The sequence below is a fragment of the Ptiloglossa arizonensis genome, chromosome 9 (assembly GCF_051014685.1).
Source record: "Ptiloglossa arizonensis isolate GNS036 chromosome 9, iyPtiAriz1_principal, whole genome shotgun sequence".
Lineage (NCBI taxonomy): Eukaryota > Metazoa > Arthropoda > Insecta > Hymenoptera > Colletidae > Ptiloglossa > Ptiloglossa arizonensis.
The window spans coordinates 22,867,112-22,894,031 of NC_135056.1; the positions used below are offsets into that span (position 1 = coordinate 22,867,112).

Below are 26,920 nucleotides of genomic sequence, written 5' to 3' on the forward strand. Positions count from 1 at the left end.
TGAACCGGCCGAGTGCGGGCAATAAATAGCGAGCGGGCGAGCGGGCGAGCGAGCGAGCGAGCGAGCAAGAGAGAGAGACGGGCGGGGGTTTCGTCGGTGCGAGGGTGTAGGTACGAAACGTAGGGGCAGTTGGCCGAGGCGCGGGGCTAGAACGATTACGCTTTCCAAACCCCTGGTCGTTCGACCGAGTCACTGGCACCACCATCGGCACACCACCACCGTATACCTACCCCTTTCGCCCCCTCTTTCCTCGCACCGCTCTACCCCGCCACTCTCGGCACCGTATACACCCCATCTCCATCTATCTTTCTCTCCTTCTTTCTCCCTGTCCCGTATCTCGTTTCGTCCCCCACTGGCCCCGCGTCCCTCTTCCGGCTCACCTACACCCCCGGCCCATCCCCGGGAGGAGAGTCCCGTCCCAGTGGACTCTCTCCACGGTGCCCGAACAACCCTATTCGTTTGTTTCCAGCCCGTATGCAGGCATATGGACGGAGGTATGCAATTTCGGTGTTAGGAATGCGCGAACGGACAAACGGCCGCGGTGGGTGAACGGTGCGTTCGCGGCGCTCCGCGTCGCGGCGAGCGCCGAGCGTCGGGGGACAGTTTTCGCTCCTTCGGAGGAGGGCTCGGTTCGTTCGGTAGGTTTCCCGAGAGATCGAACGGTACCGTATCGTCTATTGGGCGCGTAACGGTGGCCACGGGCATCGGGGAACCAGGTATGCGGACCATCTTGGAGCCAAGCACCCCTTGGCATTCCAGGGATCTGGACGGATCGAGAATCGAAGGATGCAGGAACGCCGCGCCGAGTGGCCGCGCGTATCGGCCGTCCGGCAATCCTAACGATGCATATCTCGACTCGGCCCGTTATGTCTTGAATGTCTCGACGATGCGATGTCCGGTGGACGGACGCGTATCGGTCGCGGAGACGGATCCAACGGGACGGACGAGAAGGAGGCGAACGTCGGGAGAGGCACGAAAGCTGACCGGGGATTCGGGGACGGCGGTGCACGCTCGCAATGAGCTCGAGAGCTTGCGGCCGGATGCCAGTCTGACCGTGTCCAGCGTACGTTTACTCGCGAGCCTGCCAGACGTTCGCGCGTTTCCCGGACGTATCTCGCCAGCATTCGAGCAATGCGGTTCCAGAGTTCGCGTCGCCGCTGACGATGCACTCGCTTCTCGTTGGGTTCCGATCCGCTCATCGGAACCGCTTCGATCCCGACCAGATCGAGGACAGACATTTTTCAAACGTTTCGTACCCTTTGCGACGAATATCGGACGAAAATCGTTTCCCGTTTTCCATTTTCCGTTTTCCGTTTTCCGTTTTCGTTATTTTTGTCAAACGCGGTATTCTCTCGAGAGGAACGCTCGGCAACGGGAATCGCAAATTTCGCGCGCGTACGCGTCAGCGAGCCCGGTAATGAATTTTTTAAGTGTCCTTTTCGCAGGAGCACGCGCGCGTTTCGACGCTTGTCCACGATTCCCGGGCGAGATCCGAGGACGCGCGATGGCAATAGGCGGTCGGGCAACGAAATTCCCTCGGTGTGCGTACACATCGCGCATTCCGCAGCGAGATTGCGCAAAAATCGGGCAAAACAAACGCAACTAATTTAACTGCTTTCGAACAATTAATCCGAAGCATTTAATTTAATTGCGCCGCAGCCCGTCGAGACCGGCCAGCACCGGTCGAAACAACAACAACCGATGCGAGACCCGGTTGGAATTTTCGGCCCGATGCGCTCGATTCGAATTGTTTCCTACGCAAATGGTAAAAAAATATCGACTCGCGCGACCGAAACGTGTCCGTTGGACATCGAAAGATGGAAACGACGAAGAAGCAAACACCGAGCGGGCAACAACCGCGGAAATATCTCGCGATTAGCGTCCTCCCGACGATAACTTTTCCTCGCGCGCAAATAACTCGAGGTTTTTCGAGGATCTCTCGTCTACGCGATTACCGAATTACCGAAGGATCGCTTCGCTTTCGTTGCGCGCGCGTACCGTTGCCAGGCCGAGTCGTTCGGACGAAAAAGAATCGACCAAAGTCAAAAGTTTCCGGAGTTTTTGTCGGCACGCCCGATGGAATTTCTTCATCGGGGCTTGCGTAGATACGGCGAGCGCTCGGAGGAGGGTCGGCTACTGGAAAGCGAACCGGTGGGTGGTTGTAATTAATAGTAAACCCGTATAAATCAGAGACAGGTTGGATGCACGTTGGTATGCGCCGTTACCGATGCAGGATTATGCCCAGAGGGGCGGTTACCCCACGACCCGCTAATTTTTCAAACGGCCGCCATAATGGTCCCGGCTAATTACTGATTTTTATCTCCGCGAGTCGGAACTGTGAAAAAGAGCGGTTGGGCGAAAACGGGGAGAGAAAGGGAGAGAGAGAGAGGGAGAGAAAAAGAGCGATGGAGGGGCGGGGGGGAGTGAAACGGAACGAGAGAACACGGAAGAGGAATAGGATTCGGGTCAGCGGTCGTTTTGTATCGCAATTTTACGAGACCGTGGAACTTTTTCGCGATAAACCGCGCGGCCTATTACGACGGCCGTCGCGTTCGAATGGATCGAAACGAATTTTCAGCGAATTCCTCGAACATCGCTCGTTTCGACGACACCGTCGACAAAGTGTGCCGTTGCGCGACGCGTGTCCGCTTTTGTGCCTCGAATCGGTGACCGGTTTCCCGTTCACGAGCTTCAGGGAGCTCCGAGTTGCGTCTCGCGCGCGTATTCTGCGCGGATGGATACGTCCAACTCCCCCGAAACGCCTATGTACTTAACGTAACCCGTGTAAGCTCACGCTAGAACAAATTTTCCCGCCGGCCCCCGACGGCCGCACTTCTCCCGACCATCCACTTCGAGTCCCTTCTCACCCCCTAATTCTCCCACGGAACACCGATGTTATGAAGTTGTGTTGAACTTTTCGCGAGCATAGTTTGCGAAACACCCTCGGGTGACTGCGAGGCTTACCTTGGCTCGTGACATATATCTACGCGGGCTCCGAGAAACCGTCGGGGAAAGGGAGAAGAGACGCGAGACCGAGGGTGAGTCGCGCGAAATTTGCCAAAGAACGCGTTGTTCCGCCTCTTCCAATTTCGACCGCGATCTCTGGAAGAGTCGGTAAATTGGCATCGGCTACCTGTTGCCCGACATCGGACTAGGCGTCGATCGACGAGTCGCGCGATAATTCAACGGTCACGGAAATTCTCGCCACGGTCCTCGAGACCGTTTCGATCCGGTCGTTCGATTCGGGGGAACCGTGCTCCTCGCGAGAAACAGAGTCGGCCGAGTCGCGAAAAAATCGATCGAACCGTTCCGTTCCGTTCCGTTCCGTTCCGTTCCGTTTCGTTCCGTTTCGTGAAAAGTGAAACTCGCCGAGCGGCCCGGTATCGAAACCGAAGCAGAATCGCCGCTCCCGAAGCACCCTTACGCCGAATTCGCGGTATCGGTCTCGAAGACCGTCTCGTCCGAGGCATCTCCTGGAAGCTTCTTCCCTCGAAGAAGCTCGTCTCTTTTTCTCCCGGAAGTATGCGTACGCGTCGCGTATACCGCTAGAACGGCACACGCGTTAGGAATTCTCGGCACGGCAGTCGGAGCCAACAGGCTCGGGCAGAAACTTACGGGCCAACTTTAAGGGGGAGGTGGGAGCGCGACCGGGAGAGGGAGCCGGGGGAGAGTAACAGCATTACAACGTTATTAGATTTACCGCAAGCACCTACCCCCGAGGCACTCCCGCGCGTTGCACACACGCACCCGCACCCGCACCCGCACACGCGAAACCTCTCCGAAGTACAAGTAACCCTAAACGCCCGAGCTAGAGCGTAGCTCGTGCCTCCAGTGTCTCGCGCGTTAAATTATGCGCGTGTGCCTCGCAGGTACGAATGAGAAATATTCCTCGATACTTTGTTCCGAGCGCGAGCGTAGTTTCTCCGTGAACGCTTCCACCCTATCGCGTTTCAAATTTTTATCGAGAATTTTTAATCGAGGAACCGGAAAAGGTACTCGCGAGAAATAGAAAGAAAACGACGTCGCAGATAGAAAGGCGGAAGAACGATAAAACCGGAAAGAGAAAGAGAGAGAGAGAGAGAGAGAGAGAGAGAGAGAGAGAGAGAGAGAAAGAGAGAGAAAGAGATAGAGAGAGCGGGAGAAATTTTGGTGCGACTAGCTATTGAGTAGCTACCCTTAAGATAAGGGTGGCTTCACCCCGTCCCTCATACGTTTCCGCTATCTGACGCTAAACGGCACCGCTGCTCGTGGCCTTCCACGTAAAAGGGATGGTCCTGGCAGGATGGTTCTACATAATACGCCGGCACATTACTGTCGAAACCCCATTAGATAAGCGGAATTTAGAACGGCGAGACAGGATTTTTGTACGGACGACGTTCGGTGAAAAATCACCCGAGCACCGGCTTCGTCGCGGCAACTTTTCTCTCCCGTTTCGCGTCCGAGTTCGTTTCGCGCGAAGATTCTCTCGTGCGCGATTGGCCGTGTTTCTTCCCGCTGCCTCGAATCGGTTATCCTCGAACGCGAAAAGAAAAAAGCCGAGCCGACGTTCGCATCGCGTCGCGCGGAACCGACGTCGGCTCGAAACTGATTTCAAAAGCGGGAAGATGGGCTCCGCGCAACAAAAGCCTTTACGCGTCTCGCTCCCTCCCCCGGCTCGTTTAAGGCTAACTGTCCACAACGGGGGTGCAAACTACCCTTATCTGCGGACGTTTATGCCCACGCCTTATCTAGCAACCCCGGACTGCTTCGTGCTTGCTAACAACTAGGTATTCTCTCGTCCGAGCCAATCTCCTTCCGCGAACAAAACGACCTTAAGCATCGGGTTCTCTCTCGCTCCACCTGTCCCCCCTGTTTCTCGTGGTTCGTTTCTCGGTTTCCCCGCTCCATTTTCCACCGGGTTTATTTCAATTTCCTCCGGAGCGCGGTTCTTCGAACGCCGAACGAAACGAATCGCGTCGAACGCGTTCGCGGCCGAGCCGATTATTTTTCGATCGCGAGCACGCGACAGTTCGGCGAACGAACCGAGACTTGGCGCGCCAAAGATCGACGATTCCGTTGTTAACGCAGTCAACGACGAACAAGGCACACGCGCGACGAAACGAACCGCGAAAGGTGACGACACGGAAAATCGAAAGGCACCGCGATCTTTCTTATCTCGCAAGGTTCCCTTAGCTCCGTGGTCGTCGGTAGGACGGTTACCGAACGACCGAGGGTCGCTGCCCGGAGGACGTTGCGGTGAAAACAAAGACGTTACTCGCCCCCTATCTGGGGTTGTAAAATAACCGTCGAACGAGAGCAAAACAGGAGAGAAGGGGAGCAATAAACGAGATAAGCGTTCGGATAGATTCCTGCGGGGGCAAAAGGCATTATCGACGCGTCTCGCCGTCGAAACGAATGTCTCGTTCGGTTTCGATCGAGCGGCTCGTTTCCAGGATGCATCGGCGTCGCGTCGCGTCGCGTCGCGTCGCTGCGAGCCGAACGTACGCGTACGCGCTTCGAAGAAAATATTTCACCGCGCGCGAGTCTGCTCGCGAATTTCTCGATTCGTTCGTCGTAGTGGCATACACGCGGGAAGAGATCGAAAAAAAGAAACCGTTGTCCAGCGGTATCCGGCCGGTTCGATTCATCGAAAATGAAAAAAACTCGACGATCGGCCACCGTTCGCCGGGAACGCTTGTCCTCCGAATCCCGGGAATTATACAAACAACCGGTTGATTTTCCCGAACGAACGCACCGGAGCCGCGTATCGGTACATCGAACTAATTGGAAGTCTTAATAGCACTCGAGGTAATAACGCTGTCGGTATCCGAGTGCGTGCATCGTATCGATCGGAATCTGTAACGGAGCCCTCTTGTTTCCAATCGGCCGTTGCGCGCACTCGATCGAGCTCCACCGACGTTCGGTAGCGAATCGAGAAACGGGACCGATGCGATTCAGAGCGATTCGGTTCGGGCTCGAATTCGCTCGAACGAAAACGACGTATTCCCAGCGACGGACGGTGACGACGGAAACTCGGTTGGCTCCTACGACCGAAAAGATCTTCGCTCCCGACCGAGCGTAAACCCCGCCTCGACGAAATCCGTGTCGGCGATTCGTGCCCGATTCGGTCATCGATCGCTGCATCGTTCTCGTATCGCGGCATAAATTATTCCCGAAACTTTGTAACGCGTTCGACGCGTGTAATCGAATTCTCCTTTCGGGCCGCGGGGAGTCGGAGCAAACGCGAAACCGAGGAGAAGAGTACGAGGCAACGGAAGAGGAAAGGCACGTCTATTGACATCCCGTAACCGTACCGTGATTTAATATAAACTGCGCAAAGCTCCACCTTTGATAGTCGGATATGAAATACTCCGGTCCGAGGAGTGCTCCCTTCGCAGAGACGGCGGACCGTCTCGCGCTCGAGGGCGCGCTTCAGCGTCTCGACGAGCTGCAGCGAGCGGCGATTCTTTCTCCCCTCCCGGGACAGTCTATCTCGAGGTAGACGTCGAATATTCCCTACCAAAGGGGCCAACGGTCTCGAGCTTTGAGAGCTTCGAAAGTCGCTGGAATGTTCGAACCTTCTTCGCGGACAAATGTCACGTGTCCGAATTCCACGGAAGGGCCGAGCGTTGCGAAGCGTCCGTCCGGTTCTCGCGAACCCGAGCGGACCGCTCGACCGGAATCGCGACGGCTCGAATTCGCGTCGATGCGGACGACTAAAATTTCCGCGCAAAGCTCCGCGATACCCAGCCACGGACCGAGAAAGGGGGAGCCGTCGTCCGCGGCGGCAAGGAAACCATTTTTTCGATAGAGCGCGTCGACCCCGCACCCACCCCCTCTGATATTCGGTTTCAACGGCAGACTTTGATCCTTTATTACATTTTTACAACCGATTACATTGGCCAGCCGCTGGCGATCCTCCGGGCCGAGCTTATTTTCTTCTTCTCGCGAGTATCCTCGGCGATCGTACCACGCAGCCCGATCCAGCTGCAACCCCCTCCGCTCCCAAAGACTCCGTAACGAAGTTCCTCGACCGACGAAGGAAGATATTGTTCTTGTTTGTAGCAAAGTTAACTCGAGTTCCGTCTCGGCCGTGGTTCACTCGCCCCTAATTAGGTTCGAGGGATTATAGAATTGCCTCGCAAAGTCGATTACGAGATTGGGACGGTCGGCCGAAGGGTGAACGACGACCGAGTAGCCGGAGTTTTCAAGACGCGAACCTCTTTGCCAGTTAGAATTTATCGGATTTCGCGAAACGGGGCGAAGCTTTGCGAGATCGCGTTAAACGGTACTCGCGCTCAAAGGACGGAGCGATTTTCTCGACGTTCTCTCCTCGAACTCTTTCGATATCTTACGGACCGAACGGGCAAACGAACCAACGAACGGCCCGTCGCGCCGTCGCTCTCTCTCCGTTTTCCGCCCTCTCTTTCATCGAAAATCAGAAACGGTGAACGCATTTAAGGGTACGTGATTGGGAAACTACCCGCGCGACCTCTAATCGATACCCGTCCGAGTAGTTAACGGGAAATCATAGGTTTCGAAGGGAGACGACGCGTCACAAGCACAGCGGCGACGGCGTGAAAGGTTGCGGAAGGCGCCGTCGGCAGATCAGCCGCGCCGCACCGCACCGTGCCGCGCCGCACCACGCCGCACCGCGCCGCGCCGTTGGGAATAAAGGGTACGGGACAGGGAAAAAGGGGCAAAGAGTAAGGGATGGGGTTAGCAATTTTAAACAGTCTCCGGCGACTCGATCCTCCGGCATAGCGGAGTCCGGCTAGTGAGGCTGAGCGTGCAATGATTGATGCTGGGGCCGCCGATGGTACGGAGGGGTGAAAGTGAGGAGGGCTAGAGGATCGGTCCTACGGCCTGGGGAAATTTAATTAACGTAAATGCCGCCGCCACGGCCGGCGTTACACGCCGTGTGTGGCAATCGCTCATATGCAACTGCTCCCTAGCCCCGCGATCCTCCCTCTCTCCACCTTCGAACTCGTCCCGCGTCGCCTCCTTCCCTCGCTTATCGGCACATACTGCCCACTCTTTCTCTCTCCCGCGCCTCCGACCGCTCGAACCTTTCCCCGAGCGTATCCACGGTACCACGTGCGTCGAACCCCGCCGGGGGCTTATCGAACCTTCCGATACCGGACCGATCGGTGGATCTCGGACCCCGTGTTGCTTCGATCGCTGATATCCGCGATTACGTTCGCGATCCAAGGTTATCCGACGAGCCCCGTCTGTCGCATCGACGATGTTTCGCGTCGAACTTTCGTTTCGACGGTCGCGAACTTTGAAAGTTTCGAACGTTGATTTTCCACGGTTATCGCGAGGCAACCTTTTTGCGAGTGTCTGTACACATAAGTACCGAGAGGTAACGGCTGCTGCGGTGCCGTTACGTGTGGCGCGGGCGCGGGCGCAGGACGAAGAAGGGTGGATTCGCTGGAGGTCGAGATGGGCAGAGGCAACGCGGGGGTGGTGGGCGGTGAGGGTGGCCACGGTGGGAAGGGTGAAGGTTGAAGGGTGGATGGGTGGACGGGTGGACGGGTGTACGGGTGTACGGGTGGACGGGCGGACGGGTGATAGGGTGTAGGGGTATAGGGTGCTGGGTGTTGGGTGGAGGGTGGCAGGGGTAACGTAATGGCCGCGGCACGTGGTGCGTGGCCCCATTAAACCGATCGCACCCCGGATTGATTTTCAGCCTTTCGGCATTTGATTCGAACAAACTTCGTTGTCGATGTAATTGAATCGCCGCGAGTGTCCGCCTGACTCGGACGCAAATTAACCGAAACGCAATGCTCGCTGCGGCGTCGCGAGCTCGCGACGCTGCGTAGGGAACGAGAACGAAGGTCAGGGGGAGGAGAGCGTGGGGCGCGCGTGGATTCGGTCGCGTTCGATACGAACGTTGACACGATAATCTGATTATTCTCGCTGGCTGCGGAGCGACGTTACGCGACCATTCTTCGACGATCCCGTCCTCGTTCGACTCGCTCGAATTGTTTTTCGGTCGCGAACTCGAATTCGATTCCGGGTACACGTTTCCAAGGTAACTTTGTTACGCGTACGGTGGTGCGTTCGCCTTTGACGTTCCCGTTATCGCGTTGTAAATCTCCAATAGCCCCGATTACGGTTAATCGTTGCTCGATCGCGCGACCCTTCCCTGGAAATACCTACAAAGGCGATAACTCGTAATCCGTTTCGATTACCGTCGAATTCGACGGACTCGACGGACTCGACGGACTCGACGGACTCGACGGACTCGACGGACTCGACGAATCGGTCGGCCGAACGAGTTCGAGACGAAAGCGCAACGTGGCAGTGCGCGAGCAAGCAGCAGAATGCATTCGTGCGGTCTGCGGGCCGTAACTGCTAATTAGCGCATACAAGTCTGTACGGCAGGCTCGAGGGTTGGACGGCCGGCGGTGCAGGCTGCGCAGTGCGCCCCTTTATTAAATACCATCGAAATTAAAATTATAATTGCATTCGCTATCCCCTTCTCCTCTCCCCCTCGAGGTCCTGTACGTCCCCACTCTTTGGTCTCGACACCGACCGCGCGCGGTACTTCTCCCCCCGGTCGCTCCCCTCGTACGGGGCCCCTTATCGCCAAGGATTTCTCGAGAATTAAAAATAGGGAAAGATCGCAACGATTTTCGGGAAACTTTTCGTCGGTTTCGTCGAGAAGAAACGAGGAGAGAAACGGGCTCGAGGAACCGATGCCCTTCCCAGCGATCGTATCCCCCTTCGAAACCCCACCGTAGCGGATGCATTCCTAGAGCCGGTAAAGCGCGTTCAAAACGTCGATGGCAACGACTACCAATGGCACCGTTAGATATTCTAATTAGGGGTAACACGAGTCGGTACTTGGCCAGCTGAGTAAGGCATACGGCGCGGTGAGATCGTAGGTGGAAACGATGCCGAGGCCAGAGCCGGCGGAGGTAGAGGCAGTAGGTTGTATAGCCCCTGTCAGCCACTGTGCCACTGACGGCTCGCTAATTGCTCGACCAACCTCCAATCCTCCGACCCCACGCGCACGCATACACGCACACGCGCATACGCGCACACGCGTACACTCGCACACGCGTACACCCGCACGCACGTACGCACGTACGCACGTACGCACGCACGCACGCACGCACGCACGCACGCACGCACGCACACACCTCTTAAACCCCTTCCCTACCGATGTTGCGCCACCCTTCGAATCCAAATCCAAATCCATCCCTTCGCAAAGGCCGATACTCTCGTCCTTTCAGAATTGCGAGCATTCGTCGAGTATCGTACGATGACGAAATTTATACGCGGTCGCGATCGAGATTTCTCATCGATCGAACCTCTCCCTCTCTAACCTCGGTGCGCGGCTCTCGCTTCGGTAGGGGTCCACTAGAATTCGAAATTGCCTCGTCTATCGGTGCGCCCGGCCGGTGGCTGCATCGATGTGATGCTGATAAAGGAGAGAAGATTCCATCTAGGATCGTTCGAATTGTTTTGTCGGCGTATCAGTTTCGCGTTGCAACAATTTACCTCCTCGCTTACGAAGCCGATTTCGTACCGTCTGTATCTCGATTTTTATCGCGGCTCGATTTTTTCACCGATACCGAGGACTCCTTTGGGCAGCGGCAATCTCGATTGTTCCGCTGCGTAGGAACGGTAGACAGGGAGCCGCGCAACGGGCTTCGTGGACGAGCTTCTCGTTCGGTCGCCGATAGAGACCATCGTCTTGGCGCGCAAAGTCGAGTTCACCGCTCGAAAGATCCTTCGAAAAAGAACCTACGACGCGAAACCAAGGAACGGCGATCGGTTCGTTCGAAATTGCGCGTGTCGGGAGCGGTAAATGGAAAAGTTGCGAGATGCGTGAGCGCAACGCACACCTATGCGAAATCGATCGCGCGTGTCCTACCCGCACGAACGAATAGGCGAGTGAGCGAACGAGCGTATCAAGGGTCGGTACGGTCGCGAATTAATCGAGCATATAATCGATGTGCGCCTGTCGATATATACATACATACATACATCCGTGCATACATGCATATATATATATATATATCTGTATATGTATATATGTGTGTGTGTGTATATATATATATATATATATATTATACGCACAAGCGCGCGCGCACACACACATACACAAAAACATAGATATTCGCGCGCGCGCGTGTATGGAAGCTATCCGCCTGGTCACCCTCGTGAACTCGGAGCCCCTCTATCGTTAGTCAACAGCGCACGCGGTAACGCTAATTTCTGTAGCGGACGTGTCACGCTACCCTGTCAAAAAACGTTCAACCTTTTCGTCGAATCTTTGCTCCAACAACCGATACCGCTTTACGGGCATATAGGTTCGAAAATATTTCGATTCCCCGGACTCTCCGGCTGTGTACATTTTCGTCGAATCGATATCGAAACACCTCGCGTTATTCGATTTCGCGCTATTTAAATCCACCCGCTCGGAGTCGACGACAGGTTTCCAAAGTAATCGACGGTAACGTCCGCACGAATCGGCAACGACCGATTGGATAACGCGCAAGGTTGAAAGCGCGACGCGTCGGCTACCATTGGGTGCGTACTCGTACCTAATCGGGGCACGTAATCGGGATAGCCCTCGTCGCGAGGATACATCCCGAGGACGACCGAACGAACTTTAAGAGAAACGCGCGTTGCCGCGCGCGCGAATTGTACAATGGGTTGCTCGGTACGTTTTCTCGTTCGATAAAAAACGGAGCAGTCGTTCAAAGTCGAAGCGTCGCGGTATTTCTTTGCGATGGAAAAAACGAGAAAAGTTTTCGAACAACCTGGTAATCGCGAGCGCGCAATTACCAATTTTTCCAAAATTGTAACGCAACCGAAGCAACGCCGTTGCGTCGAGGAATTTTTACGAAACGGGCGCAAAAGGGAGTCGCCGGTCGAGTTGTTCTCGATTCCGTTGGTACGGGCGCTTCTGAGGTTCGCGGTTCCGATAACGGGGATAAATCGCGCGGAGTACGGATCGATCGAGGGGAACGATGGGAAACGGAACGAAGCGAACGCGGTCGCGATAAAATTAAGAGCATCGAACGACATCGTCGCAATATCTGTCGCATCTCCGCGTCCGCGGACGAGCGTGCAGCCGGACGGGTCGCGATAGCACGATCGTAGTCGCAAATTTATATCTGATTTTCCGGCGGGACGGAAATCAGGGAGCTGGGCAAAATTGATCTGCCTTCTGATTTATTACCGCGAACTAATAAAGCAGGTATCGAACGTGTCCCGCGGCATTCTACGGGGAACAACCGATAGGTAGCCGTATCGCGCGCAGTGCGCATTCTGTACGACTGGTTCGAATCCATACTTTACAAATGCCGCTGTGACGTCGACATTGCATTAACGTTTCTCCGGTGTTGCGCGCCAGCTGCGCCGCTTCGTTTATTGACCGATAAATGCGTCGAACGGCGAGTTTGCGGACCGCGAATGAAAGATTTCCGGTCAACGAGGATCGGTCGCGCGACACCGAAACTACCGACCGTCGTCCTTCTCGGATACACTTTGTTTCGGTTTTCCATCGAATCGCGTCGGTCGCGCATCGCGACGTAATTCGATTCCAGCCGGTGAAAATAGTTCCGTTATCGCGGCAACGGGATTCTCGTGTCTTCGTTCGGTCGGTGAACATTTATATTTTCGATGTACGCGAGCTCGTAACGAGAAGAGGTTGAGTTACCGCGTCGAACAATACCGGCTCGCGCTGACAAACGAAATTGAATGACGCTCGATTGTTTCGCTCCATTCGCTCGCTAATAAAAAACAGACATACTGATAATTCTCGCTTACGAGATTTGGATCGCACGCGCGCTCGACGAATACCGCGCGAATCTCGAAAAACATGTTATTTTGTGGAAATACGAACGAACGAACGAACGAACGAACGAACGAACGAACAAACGCCGCGCCGGTGAGGTAGCAATTTTACTTTTACCGAACGTACTCGTGTTTTCCAAAGGGTTCTCAATCGGGAGATATCGTGGCTTTGTATCGATCGTTCGGAAACGATTTAAATCTTTCGCGGCGGACAATACGATCTTGGCGGTCGAAGCGGAGCGTACCGACTCCGCGAAGCTTACCGGAGCGACCGAAATTAAAAATGCAATCGGTAACGAGCTCGCGCCCGTCTACTCGGGGTAAGCGAAGATAAAAGGAAATTAGTGGCCGACGCGAACGTGATTTGTAGGAACGAATACGAACCTTTACGGCGTTTGTCAAATTTCCAAAACGAATGGACCGATCGTCGCGATGGAACGTTTGCGGAAAAATGTAACGAAACATTTTCCAATATTTTTCCAAGTTTCGGTGTATTCGAGTTAAACGCGGCAAGAAGATGGTAATCTTCTCTCGCGATTGTACCCGCTTGGACGAGTCGCAAAAGAAGCAACGACCGCGAAGGATCGATTACGACCGATAGGATACAGATTCGTGGACTCGGTTTGGGAAAACGAACGCGAACGCGAACGCGAACGCGAACGGAGGGGACGCAGTACGGGGGTTAGAAAACACCGGACATAGCCAACGACAGGCAGCGTTAACGCTCCGAGTGATTTCAGAGGCTATTTACATCGGCGCGTCGGATCGCCTATTATATTTCTCCGTTTCGTTTGCACGAGACGTAAAATTAATTAAACAACCGATACGCACGGGACGGGACGGGACGGCACGGCACGGCACGGTACGGCACGGCAGGGCCAACGGCAGAGAACCACCTCGTGTACGCTGCCCAGGGGCAACGGACGCATTCCCCTCTTGAAAATCGCACCGGGCGACCCGTGAGATTTTCAATTTACACCGCTCTTAGGGGAACGCGAAACGTTACTCTCTGCTGCATTCCGCTCCGTCGCGTGGAATTCGTCAGCGTGCATACCTGTCGATACGGATCGCGATAAGAAAGACCGGCGCTGCGCCAACAAAGTAAAAATCGATCGGTCGAACGGACGAGTTAATCGAATCGGACGCGTTTTTCGGTGGCCGTCCAACGCGGCACGATCAAAAGGGACGATCGACGCCGCCCGGAGGAGCTTTTTCCAACCCGAGCAAGACAAGACGTATTTGGCGAAATTTTCCCCGGAAAAGTCCCCCGCGTCCACCAAAGGACGTTTTTCGTCGGAAAAAGGTTCACGCGTTCCCGCTTCGATGAAAAGTCCAAGGTCTCGATCGGTGTCTCGAGCTCGTTCTTCGAACGTTTTTCTCACTCGTCGCTGGAAAACGTGTGCGCTGGTAGATTCGTCCCCGTGAAACGCGAATGCCGAAAGCGCCGTTCCTAATAGCGCGTGTTTTACGTACGCGGCAAATTCGCAATCGCATCTGCGCGTACGCCTGCTTCCCCGAGACAATTTGAGCTCATAAACATAATTAACGGCGGAGCATTAATTCAGGGATTTTTCACCGGTTGCAAACACATGTTACCGTGCGCCGCCAACTGTCTCGCAATTTAGCTAAATAATTACCAAACTTGCCCCCGCGGACGCGGACGCGGACGCAAACGCGGACGCAAACGCGGATGCGGACGCGGACGCGGACGACGACGCATTGCCAGCCACCGGTGAAACTTAATTGGTAACGGAGGCGTGCCAGAGTCGCTTCGTTTGGAGCTCTTTGGTCGGAACTGTCGGTCTCGCGCGATTCGGTAGAAGGTGTAATCGGATCGAGGTGTCCTCGACGCGGTAAATTCGAGGACAGGAACGCACCGATCGCGGATGCGAGCAGGTTCGCGGTCCTCGATCGATTTTCACGGGCGAGGTAATTCCTGGTAGGCGATAGTTTTTCCAGGTTCCGTGTAAATTCGCGCTCAGAGCCGAGGGCTCGACGGATCCGTGAAGGTTCGCTCGCGCGTAGTCGAAGCCGAGTGTAGGTAGCTGCGTATAGGCACGGTCGGTTGTCCCGGGGCAGGGCTGCCATCCTAAGCCGGCTTGACTAATTGGTAGCGTTATAATCATGGGTACACGGTTAGGTTGGTATTACCGCAAGTTATAGCCCCGTCTCCACATCGGCAACCGCCACGCACATTCGCGCGTAAGAGGGGTGCTTAATGACCCCGCCGTTTACGCAAATTTTCCCATTACGCGACGCGGTTTCGGCCCGCCAAACGGGACGATCCTGGCGACCGTCGGAACGAGCGTCATTTTCTCCGGCTACGAGGGAGCTTAAAGCTTTCCGTAACCGCGAACACCGTTTTCGACGTTGCCTCTCCGAGCTGGCGTACGTCGCGACGTCGCCGGCATCGTCTCGATTCTTCCTCGAAAAGAAATTCCCGTCCCTAGCCGCGCCGGTCCGCGCCGATCCGCGCCGGTCCGCGTCGCTCCCGTTCCACCGATACCCGACCGTGTACTCGTATTTCCGTGATTCTGCCAAAGTAATCCCAGATGGACAGTTTATCGCGAACGAGAACGCGTCCCCCGGTAATCGAAACGATCCGATTTCGGTACACGTATCCCCGCGCTTGGTTCGCGCGAGATACTGATAATAAAAAATCGCGGGATATAAAATAATTCAAACAAATGCGCTCGCACGAAGAGACGGTCCTGCGACGATATATTCCGACGGGCTTATCCGCGTCCGGTCGTTCGTATACGTGGGAAAAAATGTGACGCTCTAACGGCTGGCTATCCGTAACGTTTAGGAAACGGACGAGATTTGTTGTCGTCGTGGTCGTCGCGGTCGTCGTTGTCGACGCCCGGCGACGCTCGACGATATCGCGGCGACGAGCTTTTTCCAAAATCCGTCTTCGTTTCGAACGGTCGCAACCGTGACGGAAAAAGCTGCGGAGAAACTTCGTATCGGCCGGCTGCGCATCCCGCATCGGTTCGAATCCCGCGGGTGTGATCGCTGCTAACTAAACTTGTAAATCTCCCCGGTCGAGTAACCGGGACTCGAGCCGTCCCGACCGACCAGAACGCATTTGTCTACCTTACGCCCGGGGTAAACGGCGCAGCTGAACAAACGTTGCCGCTCGAGCGACCAACTTTTCGACCGATCTTCGTCGTTCCTCCTATCGGCGAGCGCGACCGCGACCGCGACCGCGAACTCGAAACAACGGGGCGGACGACGAGACGGCTCGATGCCAGAAACCGAGAAATCTTCGTTTCCCTTCCATAAATTTCAACGACGCGCAAAGCCAGTTTCTCGCCAGATTCGCGCCTCGCGTCGAATCGCGTCGGCTCGGGTCGCGTCGGTAGGGCGAATTAGAAACAAAAGCTGGCGAAACGAGGAGTTACGAGGGCTCTTTATGCCTCTGCCTTCGCATCCGGTTGTCACGCGTATTATGACCGATGTCTCGGTTAACCGTTCCGACGAGGCGCTCGAGCCGCCCGAGGCTTTAACGCTTCGGACAAAAAGAAGCTCGCGAGATACAACCACTTGTGTCAGTCGCGGCGCGGCGCGCCGCGGCGCCTAGCGACGCGACGCTCCGCCTTCGCCTTCGCCTTCGCCTTCGCCTCGAAATTGTGAGGAACGGTTATGGTGCAACGTGTACGCGCGATACGATCCCGCGAGCGGTCGCAAATCAAATCTTCCGCCGCGCGGCTCTGCCTCGTCTCCTCCTCTTCGCTCGAATCGAAGGAAATTGCAAAAACTTGGAAGCTCCGTCTTCGATCGCTCTACGCGCCCTCGATTTCCAGTTTTTCAAACTTCTCCTCGAAACGTCGAGCGAACAAGAACGAAACGATCGACGACGAAGGTACGCGGGCACACGTACGCGGTACGACCTTAACGCGACGCGGGCTGCCGCGCGTATTATTAACGAGTATTTGATGTTTTCCCAGCGGCTACGGATATATTTCGTATCGCGTAACTCGGACCCCTTTTTCCCGCGGTTTTTCCCGCAAACTCTAATCGCCGCTACTTCCCGCGGTAATATTTAATTTTTAATCCGAGCGTATTCAAATGCGCCCGGGCGCCCGCTCCGCGTTCCTCGCTCCTCGCTCCTCACGGTGCTCCTAATGGGAATACGATTTATTCCCTGGCCACGGCTTATTTTACATTTTATGCTAAACTAGTCCCGGCTAACGCGCCTCGTCTATACTTTTGCGAACATTTCGCGTTTTCGTTTTACAAATAACGAAGGAGACGAATTACCGCGTTACTCGTGCCACGAACCAATTTAAAGGGGACGCGTCCAAGACGAGGAAGGAGTTTTCGATCGTTCCGCGCCTCGATCCAAACGCTGGTCCACCGCGCGTTAATACCAGGAGAAACGAGGCGCTCGACCGCCGTCCTCCAAAGTGCATTATCTTCCCAAGAACCCTTACTCGAAACTTCTAGGGTTATATCCGACCCTCGTAATTATCCGCAGGAGAAATTTGGTCAACGTAGCCCGAGGGTCGGCGCGAAACTCGGTTACAGCTTGGTCAGCTACGCTTGAAAATTCCCAAGGGCACCTTTAATCCGTGATTTTTGATCCGGGGATCGATTAAGGTCTAATGGGCAATTCGAGAGGAAAATTACGCGCGACCGGAGCCCGAATCGTTGTCCACCTTCCGCGTCTCGATCGAGCTCACGTCCGCTCGTTAACACCTAAACCGTCCTCTTCCAGTGGTTTCGCGTCGCGTCGCGTCGCGTCGCGTCGCGTCGCGTCGCGTTTCGTCCGGCTTCGTTTCCGCTCGGACTGCGTTCGGCTCGTTCGCGACTAAGAAACAGTTTCGTTCGCCGCTCGTGGATCGCTCGACCGTTAACGCGGAACGCGAACGAGGGCCGCGTCAAAGCGAAATCGGGTTAAACGAGCGAATCGACCACCGTCGCTTTCCACGCGAGCGTGAGCATCGACTCGCGCGCGAGTTTGCGTCCCCGCGTTCCTTTCCGAGGATCCTCGCGAGGGGAGTCGTTTACAGCCACGAGGACGCGACCGACCGATCTTACGATTCGATTAAACGAGCATCCGAGAAACGTCTGCCGGCGGACGTCCGCTCTGAATCAGTGATGAGCGGCTGTTGCTTGTCTCCGCTCTCATTTCCGACAGGATGAACGGAAAAGAAGAAAGCAAAGGGAGCCTCCCTTCCGGCTCTATCCACCGCTCATTTTTCGGCTGCCTCTTCGTGCATTATTTAACGCTCGGACCTTGGCAACGAGCGTTGAAGTCTCTACGGAGAATTTCAAGAGTCGCCGCCGCCGCTACCGCCGCCGCCGCCGCCGTCGCCGTCGTCGATGCATCCATTCGAATCGTTCGATCGCGCGAATACCCCAACGATCCAGCATCGTGATTCGCAACGAGTAACGAGCGTGACTCGACGAAACACGGTTTTGCGCGACTCGCGCGAACGGATTTTATCCCGCGCGCGGTCCAGTCTTCTTCGAAATCGTTTTTTCGACGTTTCCCGTTGCACTTTGAAACGCGATATACCCACCGGCGGGACGGTTCGCAATTCCGTACGTATTCGTTGCAAAATTCAGAGCAACGTCGAGCAAGTGTAGTAGATTTCCTCCGCAGGAAGCTCCGGACATAGCCTAGATTTCGATTTAGACCGACGTAACGAGCCAGCGACTTGAATAATTGATGGAATCGTAAACCTCGTGTCCGGCTATTACCAACATTGAATATTGAAGCGATCGCTTCTGTGCCGTAGCTGCGCTCGCGCGGTGATTAGGGCTGCCGGATTGGAAAGGATTTTTGTTCGGAACGCTTTGGGTAAGGTCGTGCCCGTTAAATTTCGAGCGGCAACGCGAGGTCTCGTCGGGGAACGAAACGGGGAAAAGGCGATCTTCTCCTCGATCGTTGGTTCAAAGATGTTTTTCGTTCGGTGCAACGCGATAAAGACGATAATTGGATACGAATCGTCCGTAAAGCGAGTCGAAAGGGGACGGAGACTGGTGGTCTCGCCGAAGCTCCGTTCTTCTCGGTAGCGCGCGCTCCTCGGGGTTGGATTCTTAAGTACGATTTGTACGAGTGCCATAATTCTTCGGTAAGAGCGCCGTTTGGTGGTAATAGTTGCAGTATTATTTACCGTTAACGGCCCACTTTGCTCGAGCAACACCGGGGAATTAACTTACCGCGCGCACCTTAACGTACACGCGAGGGATACTTTATAGCCGAGCGACCGTACGGTCTTTTCGACTTGTTTACTTTCGCCGCGAGTCGCGCGACTCGCGCGACGTTCCGGATAATCGAACGACCGAGCGAGCTCCTTTCGCGATCGAACCTTGACAAAATTTGCCTCTTCTTTAAAGATATATAGACTCGAAGGCGTTAATCGTCCGAACGGAGGAGGCCGCAAGTTCGAGGGGCTAGTCCGGGGGGGGCCAGAGTTTTACGGCACTTTTAGCTAATCGAATCGATAACTATTACCGAATTATTCCGCCATTATCCGGGGAGATAATTACGCGACGGTTCGGTAAACCGTGGGACACTGGAAACGCATATTTTTCTCGAGAGTTTTACGGCGAGGCTGGTCGTTTTTGTTCGTTAATTTCTACGAAAGACGAAACGATCTTGCACCCGGAAGCCCTTTAAACGCTACGAACGCGCGAGTCTCCGGCTTGAAAAGCCTCGGGGTTCGCGAGTCGTTAAATCGCTACATCGCGATACGGAATCGAGAGTGACGCTCCCGGCGCGGCGGCGGTTAACTATCGCGCGAACCCAGATACCCTAACAACGCGTGCACGTTCGAACCAACGCCTAACGTAGAAAGAGAAAGATACGCCCGTGCCTGCGTGCGTGCGTACGTGCGTGCCTACGCGCGTGCGTGCACGCGCGTGTGTGTGTATATTATACGGATTATTAAGTGTTCGCGCATTCACTTAATCCCGTAGTGAATATCCCGTGGTATATCTCCGAGCCGATCAATCACAAAAGGGAGCCGTATAACCCCTACCCAGAACCGAGCAGAGAGCAGAGCAGAGCAGAGCAGAGCAGAGCAGAGCAGAGGAGAGGAGAGGAGAGGAGAGGAGAGGAGAGGAGAGGAGAGGAGAGGGACGGCAAGGGCAGGGCGATCCCGTCGGTTTCGGTTCTCCTCTGTTATTCGCACCGAGTCATATATCATTTCGTTATCATCGACTCTTTATATGCGGTTGCGCTCCATTTTCTGTCTGTTTGCTCCGTTAAACGCCGGCTCTGGTTTGATTCAGTGAAACCATTAGCCGGATTTCGGTCGCCGGCCGCATTTTCCGTTCTCGCCTATCGGCTCGGCTATCTCTCCGCATCATACGCGACTGACTACCGCCATTATCGGCACGAACCGGCGCGAACGATAATACCCGGAGGGGCAAAGAAAAATATTCCCGAGGTCGCGAACCGATTCACCGTAAACGTGTACGAGCGGCCGCACGCGCTACCGATCTCGCTCCGATCGTTTCGCATTTCGCATTTCGCGTTTCGCGTTTCGCGTTTCGCGTTTCGCGTTTCGCGTTTCACGTTTCCCGTTTCGCGTTTCACGTTCAACGTTGCTGTCGCGTCCACTGTACACGGTATCGCGTTCTTTCGACGATGGGATTTTAACGCGACGCGGCGGCTCTCGGGCGTTAATTCGTCGCTTAAAATTCTAACCTCGGAATTCACCATTAATCGCGGGAATCGCGCACCGAATACGAATGGAACGTTGGTGTTTCTTGCGAGCCGAGGGTCACGGTTCCGTTCGTTCTCGCCTCGGCGCGGTGCATACGCGTCCGTCGAAAAACCAGCTGCGCTCTCGACGAACGGACGCCATCTTGTCGAACGACCGGGCTACCAAAGTGCCCGGTGAGCCGGAAACGACTGATAGCGATGTCACGAGGATGTCGTTCGAGGATGGTTAACGCCGATATTATCCATTGTCCTACGAGTACGCCGGATAAGCGGGGCCGATAATAGATTTTACGGGACGGATTCGTGGTCCGTTTCCTCCGACAATGGCGGACGGGCATCGCGCACCGGGACCAATAAAACTTCCCGAAAGCCGGTAAAATCGCTCTCGGCCGGACTCTTTCCACTTTTGTTGGTTCCGGTGCCGTGTCTCTTTATCGGTGGCTCGCGAACTCGCGCGAAGAATACCACCAACGATGGAACGTGGCTTCCCAAAATCTTGCGGACCCATTCGACGAGGTCGACAGGAAATATCGCGAGAACCGCGGAAGGGGATGAATAAGATTCACCCTGGCGCACTTTCGGGACGCAGTTCCGCGACGCCAGAGATTGCGGCCGGGGCTTGCAAATGGGGGTGTCAACGGCATCAGCCCTGTATTGTGGAACGTCAATGCCACGGAAACTAACACCGTTCCCCCCTTCTCTCCTCCGACCCTTCTCCCCTTTGCCGAGCCAGCGAACAAACCCTGGAACAAGATCCGTATTCCGTAGCTGCGTCGGTGTTCGGTCCGATCCCATCTTACGCGCGTCCCCGTTCGATTAACCGACACAGTGTTCGCTCCGCGGAAATCGATTTTGTTCGTTCCTCGAGCGAAACGCGATTACCACGACGCGCATCGACCGAAGCGCGAACCGATCGCGCCGCCTCGACATCGACGAATTCGCAAATCCTCGATGACCGATGACCGATGACCGATGACCGATGACCGATAACCGATCATCGCCGTAACACCGGTGTCGCTTTCGATCGTTCGCAACCGACGAACCGCGAACCGGTAACCGTCAGCCTCGTCGGTTATCGTTGCGCGCGTAAACATTTTTCCGGAACGCGAAAAATTCGCTCGATGCGTCCGGACAACGTTCCAATTTCGTCCCTCGATTTTGTTAGACGAAACAACGTCACCGCGACGCGAGCTCTCGTTCCGAAAAGAAGAGGGAAAACGTTCGCGAGTGTTCGCGACGCGAACGCGCATTCCCAAATCTTTCGGTCGCTTATGGAAACGTGCCCGAAGACCCGGAGAGTCTCGATTAATAACGAGCATTCGGCGGATAATTCGAGAGGTTGGGGCTCGGTGTCTGCCGATTTTCCCAGGTAACCGCGAAAATCCCCGAAAGCGATCCGAGGCTAAAACGATTATGCGAGAAATCTCGCTCGCTTCGCGCACCGCGGGAACGGGACGGGAAAGATCGTTGCTCGGGACCGCGTGTGACTTCGTGGGCGTGGATCGGAGGCCCTGGCGAAGGGTTAAGGCTACCGTTTCCTACAACGATTTCCACTTTGGCTCGAGTCCTTATTAATAAAGTCGGATTAGCATAACGGCTCGGATCCGTCGGTCGAACTCCGCATAATTAAGCCGCGCCGATTGCTATCTTCACCGGCAGAGTTTCTAACCGCGAGATAAGCCGACAGCTCCGAAGATCTCCGAGTACCGAGCGGTGTCTAACGAAACGGAACGGAACGGAACGGAACGGAACGGAACGGAATCGGGAGACGGAACGATCGGGGATCGGTTCTCGTTGAAAACGAACGCGCGATTCGACGTTGCGCCGCGACGTTATCGCGGAAAACAATTTCGAGGGTGCACCTTTCGGGCGGAGACGCTCGACGAGGTTACCGATAGCGAGTTCTGTCGGTGAACGGTGCCGCTGTCGCGAGGATCGTCAACGCGTAAAGGGTGCGCGTTTGCGATTCGCGAGGCAAAAACTAGAGGCTGCGTCACGGCGGTGTATAACGGCTTATCGGTCGGTGCGGTACATTAAGCAGGACCGTTTACCGCCGCTGCCGCAAAACGGGGATGCTGTCGGTCACGGTGGCGTAACGGGGGAGGCCGAGGACGAAGAAGGGTGTCGAGAGATTATCTTGTCGTATTCAATATTCCTATGGAACGTTCGGGATGATAAATCGTCCTCCTCGATAGGAAAGATGCGTCGGAACCACGTTCCAGGAGTTGGCTCGATTCGCGTCTCGGCCCACTTTGCGGTTCGCCACGTTCGAATCGAACGTCGGGCAGCTATCTCGAAGCTATCTCCGTTCGGTCCGGTAACCGATCGAACCGAGTAACAATAACGATAATAATAATAATAATAATAATAATAATAATAATAATAATAATAACGGCGATGCTCGTTTTCGGCGCTTCCTACCGTTCGACGGTTCAATTTTCCAAGCACGGGCGACAGAAAGAAAATACCGGTATTTCGCGTCCATCGAGATCCCCTCTCCGCGGTACGCCGGAACCTTTGCTCTCTTCGTTCCCTTTTCTCGCCGCTCGGATATCGTCGTTCTTCTCGCGGAAATTTCAGGCTTCTGAGAACGATGAATCGTGGAAACCACGGGATCGCCGAGGACGCGGGTGCGAACGCGTCCACCAAGAAATCCCGCGGGTATCGGTATAATAAAACCATTAGAATGATCCTCGTACGTGCATTCAAACCGTATAAATATCCGACAGAATCCCTCGCGCCGTTTCCAACTTCTGTGTAATGTTAAACTTGCGATAAATTCCAAGTACCGGCCGAGAGCGAATCTCTTGTCCGCGATGGGATAGGAAAACCGCGTCATCTTCTCCGTTGACCATGGACAATAAATTCCCCGCGCTGTGCACGCGAAGCGTGTGGAGCCCCTATGGCGCTGTCGCGCGTATTACGCGCGATATATTTTTTTCTCTCCCGGACCGGTGTACTTTCGAGCTTTCATTATTTTATGTGCATTCATCGCGAAAACAATAACTCGGTTCAGTTTTCTTTCTCCTCCCGTTCGAATCGGGATCGGCGGTCGTTCCTGCCAGCGGTAGGATCCCTCGGCACCGTCGATTTTCTAAGGCTCGTTTCGTTCGCGAGTGTCGCGTTACCTCGGTCGCGATCGCGCCATCGAGAAACGGTTATCGAGGATCGCTCCCCTAGCCCGAACCGAGTACTCGAATCCGGTGGTCTTTCGACGTTTTTGTTTGCGCAATTACGTTATCCGCTCGACACCCGACGAGCTCCACTCGTTACAGTCCTAAGCAAAGCCTGACGCGGCACTCCCGCGTTCTCCCGCGTCCTCCCGCGCTCTGCGTAGACGCGTATATAATTATCGAAGCGTACACCGAGACGATGTTGGTGTCAGCAATGGTCATTCGCCGCTATCGGCCGGTTCACAGGCTATCCCGACTGCTCCGTCCTGTCCGATTATTCTCCGTGTCCATTCTACTCCATAAAGCCCGTTAGAGGGCACCGTGTACATTACGTGCGGTAAATTAGCCATTTCGGAGTTAATTTAGCCAACGATCCGTTTATCGCGCCGATTTAAAAAGCGGTACCCGAAACCGAACGGGCAACGACCAGCTCGAAAACGTTCGTTCGTTGAACGTCTTCGACGCGTCGAGATTTCACGCGTCGTCGTAATCGCGGAAATCGTAAATCGTTTTATCCTCGTTAAAGTTCCGCGAGCAACTTCGCGAAGCTACTCGCGCGAAAACGTTCCTCGAGCGGAAACGGTTCGATCGAAACCAGTTACGGAACGAGCGGGTACCGATCGTTTCGTCGAAGAATCAACAAGTACCGTTTACGGGCGAGGAGCGCGCGAATTTCTTCGCGAGCGAGTCGCTAACGCCCCGAGTACGTTTCATCGTTCCGAACCCACTTCTCGCGAATATCGATATATCACCGAGTGCGGTAACACCCTGACGTTTCCTGTCATCGGTTTAACGGAGCACCCACTTGGATCGAGTGTTCCCGTCTGCGAACGAGTTGCACTCTTCGGCCGGTCAATAACGAAACCACTCCGCAACGAGAAGCGTAAGGGACGGCTGCCGAGACCTCTTGGACGTCCCCTCCTCTACAACGAACGCTTTGTCTTCGAGCTCCTTCTTTCGAATCCATCGAAACGTCGAAACTCGGTTCGCCTCGGTGATCGAACGTCCCGCTACTCGTTCCCTCTCGTTGGGAGGATGGGACTTTTTCGCGAAAAATTACGTCGAAGAGCGCGCAACGGCGACCAGCTCCCCGTGAACGGGTATCCCTAATTTCGCCGCGCTTTCTCGATGTCGATGTTTGCGCGAGTGCAACCGATCCGGCCGAAAACCGAACCAAACTCGGACAAAGGTCCGAGGGAGAGGACGGCGTATCCATTCGCGTAGAAGGGTAGTTGGGTAGGGTGTCTAGGTTATTTACCGACTAACTGCTAACGGCTAACCGTTCTTGGAGCGGTCCTAACTCACGCGCAACGACCGAGAATATGTCCCGAGTGTCCGGACCTTCGTCTTATTGCGGCCAGACCGTCTTGAATGAGTTATCCGGACTGGACCGAGTACGGCCAAAGTTGATCGTACCTTCCGCTCGGAATACGGCCCGATTTAACGAATATTCCTGGCAACGGTCTTGGCGCGTTCGACGCTACGCGTGGCTCTTCCGAACGAAAAATTTCTTCGTTTCTTCTCGCGCGAAATCGTTCCGCGATCGTCCCGACCGCGAGGGGAAACAATTAATAAACATTCTTCCGGGAGATATCTCGTTGTTCCGCGTGCCCCGCGGCGGCATACCGTGCGTTTCATTTACGCGGGCTCGCAGGAATGTTAATTAATTCCTCGGTAAAATTTCTCTTCGAACTTTCGTCGAATTTCTCAAAGGCCGGAAGGATCGAACGAAACGGTTAGAATGCCGCTGAACCGGAACACCTCGCGGAACGGATCCTTCGTCCGGATCGCCTTACGCGGAAACCTCGAAGAGGATCGGTCGCGAGGCCTAGGGGACGTCGAGCCTCGCGATTATCACCGTTCGACTACGAACGGAGAGCCCGAACCGAAAAAGCCGAAGAAGCTCCTCGGAGGATCGGTCGGCGAGGAACTCGAGCCCGGGGAAGGGACTGCCGGGAGCGTAGCTCGCTTCGAGCGGCGTTATCTTCCCGCGAAACATTAATAATAAAAGTTTTCGCTCATTGTCTCGCGCCGTCGCGCTAAACGGCAAACGAACGATCGTCAAGGGCGGGTAGAAGAGGGAGGAAAGAGGAACGCCGACACGGTACCGCGACGCGGTATACAACCGACACCGACGAGCGCGTTTTGTCTTTGTCATGAATGCTCCCTTATCTTTCGCGAGTCCATCACCGGAGACCGGTTTTGTCCCGACTCTGTCCTGGCGTAGGACTGTCTGCGAATTGTAAGGAGACAGGAAGCTGGACAGCGAGGAACGTCTGAACGCTCGGTTTGAAAATATTTCGAAACGTCGATCAGCCGCGAAACAAGGGTCGTGAGTTGTACGCCGGGGGCTCGTCCGCTGGAACTTTCCGTCTCCCTCCGGCGACGCCGTTCTCTCGGTTTTCCCGATTCGACGCTCTTTTATCGCGATTCCTCCTCTTATTCTCCTTTTCCGCGGGCTTTGTTCTTCTTCGTTGGTCTCCTAATTCGTAAACCGGGGCGCGAATCGATGCCCCTCGATCGTTGGCTACATCTCTCAAGCGACCGCAGCTCCCCGACTCGCGCTCGCTTTCGGTAAAGGGATACCGTGTAAATCAGTCTAACGCCCGGCCGCGTTCGCTGACCGCACATTAAGTAACCTTGACCATTCGAGACACGGAGCCGAGCCGATCTCGAGCTCGAGCTCGAGCTCGAGCTCGAGCTCGAGCCGTACCGAGTCCTTCGTTTCCCGGACGAACGCGAAACGCGCGACTCCTCTCGCGTCGAACGAATGTTCCTTTTCTTTTCTTTTCTTTTCTTTTCTTTTCTTTTCTTTTCTGCTTCACATCCAACATCCAGGGAGGAAAATAAAGTAGAAAATCTAATCCGTTTCCACGATTGCCTCGGACGTATCAACATCTCGAGCGAGAATTGCCGGCCACGTACGTGGAAAGAGGACACCGATCGATCGTTAAGTTCGTACTGCCGGCTGCCGGGGACACTTACAAATTAGCCAATCAAGTTCTAATCCCACCACGATTTACCCCAATCAGCCCGCATCCCGCCGCAAATACTTTAATCCGTCCATTAATCCTGCCAGATAAAAGTTTCCAAAGTAGTTACAGCCCCTTTGTCGTCGGCATCGGCAATGTATCGGATCGCGAGCGCTCGAACCGATCGCCGAACGATACGAACCGTTCCGAACCGAGTGATTAGCGTCGCGCCGAACCGATTCGCGGATCGTCGATCGAGATTGCCCGATAATAAAAGCGAACGAAAGAGGAGACCG

General features: G+C 55.0%; 1 protein-coding gene across 3 annotated transcripts in view; it reads left to right on the forward strand.

The window, feature by feature from the left end:
- The window catches only part of LOC143151099 (LIM domain only protein 3), a 76,446-nt gene that overhangs the window by 18,468 nt on the left and 31,058 nt on the right, over nucleotides 1–26,920 (forward strand). The gene's annotated exons all lie outside the window — the stretch shown is intronic.